At 37.6% G+C, this 7,489-nt stretch overlaps 1 pseudogene; it reads right to left on the reverse strand.

The window, feature by feature from the left end:
* Positions 1–2,890: 2,890 nt before the first annotated feature.
* LOC141522764 (alpha-enolase pseudogene) lies at positions 2,891–4,552 on the reverse strand (annotated as a pseudogene).
* Between the last annotated feature and the right edge of the window lie 2,937 nt (positions 4,553–7,489).

Raw genomic sequence — 7,489 nt, forward strand, 5'->3', positions numbered from 1 at the left:
TCTCAGCTGTGGAAACTTAGGTGAGTGGTGTGTGTGATATATAGCTTTAGCTTTAGTCTTTGACCAGGGGGAGAAGAGTTATGGGAGGGTGAGTTCCAGCACAGAGTCTCAGAGTACTCCTGGAGAACAAACAGCTAGGCCAGTGACCTGAGCTCCATACTTTCATCAGAGCCCTTTGCCAGAACAAACAATAAACAGCCCCCCACCCACTCAGAGCTACAGAGCTCACTCAACAGAAAGAGATTAATTCCCTCACCCAGGACACAGACCAGTGTTCAAGGTCAACTCATACCCTGCAGCTGAAGACCTCATTCCAGAGAAAGCACCCAGCACCTCCCATTGGCTGGCACTTGGAATTACTAAACCAGGTGAATAAAGACTCTAGGATCCTCAAAAGCAAACCTCTGAGAGCCAGCTCCACCACCCCCCAACACAAGATGAAAAAATGTGGGAGAAAAGGGGGGCCAATGGAGAAATACTTACAAAAGACAGCTCCTAATCCAGAGCAATCTAGCACTGCTGAGAAGAATATGAATTTTTCTCCAGCCCAGAAAGATTTCCTTGAAGAAATCAGGAAGGAGTTTAAAAATCTATTGGAAAAATTAGAGAAAGAACCTCAAGAGAAAATTAACACATTGCAAGAGAAAATTAATATCTCGTAACAAGGAAACAAATTCTTGGAAAAAAACAATTGGAGAAATACAAAATGAGAATAACTCTCAGATCTCCAATTGGGCAACTGCAAAAAAGTAAATGATTCTCTGAAATCCTTAACTGGGAAAATGCAAAAAGGAAATGATTCTCTCAAAACTACATTTGGACAGATAAAAAAGTGCTTCGAAAATAGAATAAACCAACTGGAAAAGGAGTTTTAAAAGATAATGGAAGAAAAAAATCTCCCCTAAAAAATAATGTAATTGGCAGAAACTAATGACTTCATGATATAACAAGATGCAAAACCACTGACCTGGAGAATTGATTGAGAAGGGAGAATCAGAGAATTATTGGCCTTCATGAGAACATTGAAAAAAAACTCTGGACTTAATATTACAAGATTTAGGGTTGGAAAATTGCCCTGATATGGAATCAGAGGGCAAAATAATTATTGAAAAAATATATTGTTCTCCTCTAAAAGGAGATCCTAAAATGAAAACACCAAGGAATGCTGTGGCCAAATTGCAGGACCATCAAATAAAAGAAAAAATCCTGCAAGCAGCCAGAGAGAAAAAATTTAAATACAAAGGAGCCACAATAAGGATTACCCAGGACCTGGCTGCAGCATTAAAGGCTTGAAAGGCCTGGAATGAGATATTCAAAGAGCAAAGGAGCTTGGAATGCAGCCAAGAATCCTCTACCCAGCAAGGCTGAGCCTTCTCTTCCAGGGAAAAAGGGGGACATTTAATGAAATGGGATACTTCCAAGATTTCTTGATGAAAAGAACAGAGTTAAATAGAAAATTTGGACATCACACAGGAGGCTCAAGAGACACTTGACAAGGTTTAAAAAAAAAACCCAAAAACTGCTGTACAGTAAGATGAAAATGGATATATACCAACTTGGGAGAAAGAGTCTCATAACTTTTGAGATTTGTGATTTTATTAGAGAGAATTTACAAAGCCAGAAGTAATGGACACTCATAATTTTTCAGAGAATTACATAGAATGATTTGAAAACAATACCTCCTTAAAAAGGGGGGCAGTAAGGAGAAGGGAGGTTGAAGGGAGACTGAATGGGGTAAATCTTATTACATCAAGAGATACAAAAGACTTACTGTAATCAAGGTCAGGAAGGGAGGAGGTGAGAACCACCTGAATCTTCATCTCATCAGACTTAGCTTAAAGTTAACTAAGACACATAATCAAGAAACTTATCTTACATTTGCAGCATTAAAAGGGTAGGGGGGATGAGGATGGAGAGAAAAAGTGGAACTAACACAAGGAAGGGAAGAAAGGGAAAAGGGAAAGGAAGGAAAGGGGGAGGGGGTTGATTTGAAAGGGCAAACACACTGAATGTGGCAATATTCAAAAAGAAAGCTCTGGGGAATATGGATAATGGGAAAAAAGGGGGGAAATACAAACAGAAGGAATATAGCATGGAGGGCAATAAAGAGTTGGTAGTTATAACTTTGAATGTGAATGGGATGTAAGTGAATAGCAGAGTACATTAAAAAACAGAATCCTACAATATGCTGATTACAAGAAACTCATTTGAAGCAGATATACATACATACATACATATATATGTATATATATATACATATATATGTATTAAAGGTAAAAGGTTGGAGCAAAATATATTTTCCTTCAGCTGAAGTGAAAAAAAAAAGCAGGGGTAGCAATTCTTATCTCAGACAAAGCAGCTGCAAAAATAGATAGCATAAAAAGAGATAAGGAAGGAAACTATATTCTCCTAAAAGTTACTATAGACAATAAAATAATTTCAATACTAAATATGTATGTACCCAATGGGATGGTATCCAAATTCTTAGAGAAGTTGAAAGAATTACAGAAATACATAGCAAAACTCTACTGGTGGGAGATCTCAACCTCCTGCTCTCAAGTTCAGATAAATCAAATCATAAAATAAACAAGAAGGAAATTAAGAAGTTAAATAGATTGTTAGAAAAAACCTAGATATGATAGACCAATGGAAGAAATTGAATGGGGTGAGAAAGGAATATACTTTTTTTTTTTCCTGCAGTATATGACACACAAAATTGACCATGTACTAGGACATAAAAACCTAATGATTAATTGCAGAATGGCAGAAAGAGTGAATATATCATTCTCAGATCATAATGCAATAAAAAAGCTAAGCCACCTTCTTTTGCACTTTTTTAAACTGAATCTCTGGAAATTCTTGACTTTTTATTTCTCCATATAATTTTTATTTTGGATTACTGAATACTTTTATTCTGCACATAGAAGCCACTAAAGGATCTGGCCCATGGGCTTGTTGGGGGGCTGCATCACAAGTATATGACTCTGCACATCAACACTGGGGGTGGGGGTGAGAACAGATCATTCTATCCAGTCACAAGATGAGGTCTTCCAAAAAAGGACCAAATGATCAGGTACCAGAAGAAGCAGTGAGAACACAGAAAGGTGGAAGAGAGCAGGGTGGAGTTATGTAGCGCTGAGCCCCCATCCCCAAAACAAAACTGGTCTACTACTTGGTGCTGCCCATTCTTTGGAGGACTTCTACGGAGGTGACTGTAGCCTACTAGCTCTGAGGCTTCATGGTCATGGAGCTTACTTGGCCAGAGGGTTTCTGAAGTTCCTTCCAGCAAAGTTAGCCTTGCTGCCCAGTTCTTCCTCAATTCTGAGAATTTGGTTATACTTGGCCAAACGCTCAGATCGACAGGGGGCCCCAGTCTTGATCTGCCCAGTGCAGAGACCCACCACCAGGTCTGCAATGAAGGTATCTTCAGTCTCTCTGGAGCGATGGGAAACCATTACTTCCCACCCATTGGACTGGGCCAGCTTACACGCCTGGAGAGATTCCATCACGGAGCCAATCTGGTTCACATTGAGCAGGAGGCAATTGCAAGCTTTCTCATTCACAGCCTTTTCAAAGCACTTGGGATTGGTCACTGTGAGATCATCCCCTACAACCTGGATGCCTGCTGTTTCAGTAAAATTCTTCCAAGCTTCCCAATCACCCTGGTCAAAGGGATCTTCAAAAGACACCACTGGATAGTCCCGGATGAAGCTCTTGTAAAGGTCCCCAAGCTCAGCAGGTGAGATGTATCTGCTGGGATCATCAGGAGACTTGAAGTCCAAGTCATATTTCCCAGACCGGAAGAATTCAGACGCAGCAACATCCATGCCAATTACAACCTTGTCTGTATAGCCAGCCTTGCCAATCGCTTCCTTCAGCAGCTCAAGAGCTTTTTTATTCTCCAGGATGTTACGAGCAAAGCCACCTTCATCTCCTACATTGGTGGCATCCTGTCCATATTTCTTCTTAATCACATTCTTCAGGTTGTGGTAGACCTCAGCTCCAATGCACATGGCCTCCTTGAAGTTTGATGCTCCAACAGGGAGGATCATGAACTCTTGCATTGCTAGCTTGTTGCCAGCATGGGAGCCACCATTGATCACACTGAAGGCTGAAACTGGCAGGATGACTTCTTCATTGCCTGCAAGATCAGCAATATGGCGGAACAAGGAGACACCTTTCTCTGCAGCCCCAGCCTTACAGCCAGAGACACTCCCAATATAGCATTTGCTCCAAATTTAGATTTATTCTCAGAACCATCCATCTCTATCATCAATTTTTCAATCTTCTCCTGCTCCACAACATTCAGTTTCTTGCTAATCAGGCTTGGGGCAATAGTTTTATTGATGTGCTCAACCGCTTTTGAGACATCTTTCCCCATATATCGGGTATTATCATTGTCTTGGAGCTCCAGGGCTTCATGGATGCCAGTAGAAGCCCCACTGGGCACAGCAGCTCTGAAGAGACCTTTTAAAGTATAGAGATCAACTTCAACAGTGGGGCTTTCATGAGAGTCAAAGATCTCTCTTGCAATGATCTTCAAAATCGACATGCTGAATTTCTGGTCAGGGCTGGTTCCACGGGGTTCAGAGGAGAGAGACCGAGCTCTCCATATAAATTTATGTGCAATTTTTTTTGACTCATTAAAGTAATTTTTTGGGAATTTTGATTGTTAGGGCACTAAACAAGTAGTTAATTTATGGTAGAATTGTCATTTTTATTATAATAGCTCGATTTATCCATGATCAGTTGATGTTTGCCCAGGTATTTAAATCTGATTTTATTTGCATGAGAAGAGTTTTGTAATTGTTTTCACAAAGTTTTGGAGTACACCTTGGCAGGTAGACTGCCAGATATTTTATTTTGCTGGAGATTACCTTCAAAGGGATTCTCTTTCTAGCTTTTTCTGCTGTATCCTGATAGTCATATATAGAAATGCTGAGGATTTATGAGGGTTTATTTTATATCCAGCTAAATTGATAAAGTTGTTAATTATTTCTAGTATGTTTTAGATGACTTTTGGGGATTTTCTAGGTATACTATCATATGCAAAGAGAGTTTTGTCTCCTCCTTTCCAATTCTAATTCCTTCAATTTCTATTTCTTCTCTTATTGCTGGCTCTAACATTTCTGATATGATATTGAATAGTAGTGGTGATAATGGGTATCCTTGCTTGACCCTTGGTTTTATTGGGAATGCCTCTAGCCTCTCCCCATTGAATATAATGCTTGTTTATGGTTTCAGATAGATACTGCTAATTATTCTAAGGAACAATCCATATATATTCCTACAATCTCTAGTGTTTTTAATAGGAATGGGTGCTGTATTTTGTCAAAACCTTTTTCAGCATCTATTGATATGATCATATGATTTCTGATAAGTTTGTTGTTGATATAATTGAGTATACTAAGAGTTTTTCTATTATTGAACCAACCCTGCATTCCTGGGATAAATCCTACTTGATCATAATGTATTATCCCAGTGATAACTTCTTGTACTTATTTTGCTAAGATTTTATTTAAGATTTTTGCATCTATATTCATCAAGGAGATAGGTCTATAATTTTCTTTCTCTATTTTGACTCTTCCTGGTTTAGGTATCAGCACCATATTGTTGGCATAGAAAGGGTAAAGCAGAGATCCATTCACTCATTTTTCCAAGGAGTTTATATAGAATTTGAACCAATTATTCTCTAAATGTTTGATAGAATTCACTAAATCCATCTGGCCCTAGAGATTTTTTTCTTATGGAGTTCAATAATGGCTTGGTGAATTTCTTTTTCAGAGGTAGGGTTATTTAGATATTTAATTTCCTGTTCATTTAAACTGGGGAAATTTATATTTTTGTAAATATTCATCCATTTCACTTAGATTGTCAATGTTATTAGCATTGAGTAGGGCAAAATACTTCTGAATTATTTTTTTAATTTCTTCTTCAATGGTGGTGAGTTCACCTTTTTCATTTATGATACTAGCAATTTGGTTTTCTTCTTTTCTTAAATTAAATTCACCAGAGGTTTTCAATTTTACTGGTTTTTTTTTTCATAAAACCAACTATTGGTTTTTTTAATTAGTTCAATAGTTCACTTGGTTGTCAATTTTATTAATTTCTCCTTTAATTTTTAGAATTTCTAATTTGGTATTTAACTGGAGGTTTTTAATTTGTTCTTTCTCTAACTTTTTTCATTTCATATTTAGTTCAGTGATTTCCTCTTTCTCTAAATTATTCATGTAAGCATTTAAATATATATCTTCTGAGAGCTGCCTTTGCTGTGTCCCATAAGTTTTGGTTATAGTTTCATTATTGTCATTGTCTAGGATCAAATAGTTAATGCTTTCTATAATTTGTTGCTTGATCCACTCATTCTTTAAAATGAGGTTATTTAGTTTCCAATTAGATTGGGGTCTATATCTCCCTGGCCAAACATTACAATTGATTTTGATTGCATTATGATCTGAGAAAGATGTATCCACTATTTCTACCTTTCTGTAACTGATGATTAGATTTTTTTGCCCTTGTATATGGTCATGCATAATTATCATGTACTGCACAACAGAAAAAGATATTCCTTTCTATCCCCATTCCATTTCCTCCATAATTGTATCTTATTTAGGTATTCTAAAAATCTATTTACCTCCTTAACTTCCTTCTTTTTTTAAAGGTATTTTTGCAAGTCAAATGGAGTTAAGTGGCTTGCCCAAGGCCACACAGCTAGGTAATTGTTATTAAGTGTCTGAGGCTGGATTTGAACCCAGGTACTGGTGACTACAAGGCTGGTGCTCTATCCACTGCTCCAACTAGCTGCCCCCTTAACTTCTTTCTTGTTTATTTTCAGATTAGATTCATTTAAATTTGAGAGAGGGAGGTTGAAGTCTCCCACTAGCTGACTTTTGCTGTCTATGTCTTCCTATAGCTCTTTGAACTTCTCATCTAAGACTTTGTATGCTGTCCCACTGGGTGCATGCATATTTAGTACTGAAATTACTTCATTGTCTATGATACCTTTTAGGGGGATATCTTTTCCTTCCTTCTCTCTTAATGCTATCTAATTTTGCAACTGCTTTGTTTGAGATATTGATTGCTATCCCTGCTTTTTTCACTTCAGCTAATGCAAAATATATTTTGGTCCAACCTTTAACCTTTTCTCTACATGTATCTCTCTGCTTCAAATGAGTTTCTTGTAAGCAGCATATTATAGGATTCTGGTTTCTAATCAACTCTACTATTCAGTTATGTTTTAAGGGAGAGTTCCTCTAATTCACATTCAATTTATAATTACTAATTCCTCTATTTGTATTTTTACTCTTTTATGACTTTATCCATATTCCTTAGTATTTTGTTTCTTAATACCACCACCATCAGTGTGTTTACCCTACTATATCAACACCCTCCCCTTTATTTCCCCTTTCCCTTTTCCCCTTCTTCCTTGTCTTCCATCTGGTAGTTCCCCTTTTTCTCCCTCCCTACCCCCCTCCACTTTTCCCCTTTT

The sequence above is a fragment of the Macrotis lagotis genome, chromosome 1 (genome assembly GCF_037893015.1).
Source record: "Macrotis lagotis isolate mMagLag1 chromosome 1, bilby.v1.9.chrom.fasta, whole genome shotgun sequence".
In the NCBI taxonomy this organism is placed as follows: Eukaryota; Metazoa; Chordata; class Mammalia; order Peramelemorphia; family Peramelidae; genus Macrotis; species Macrotis lagotis.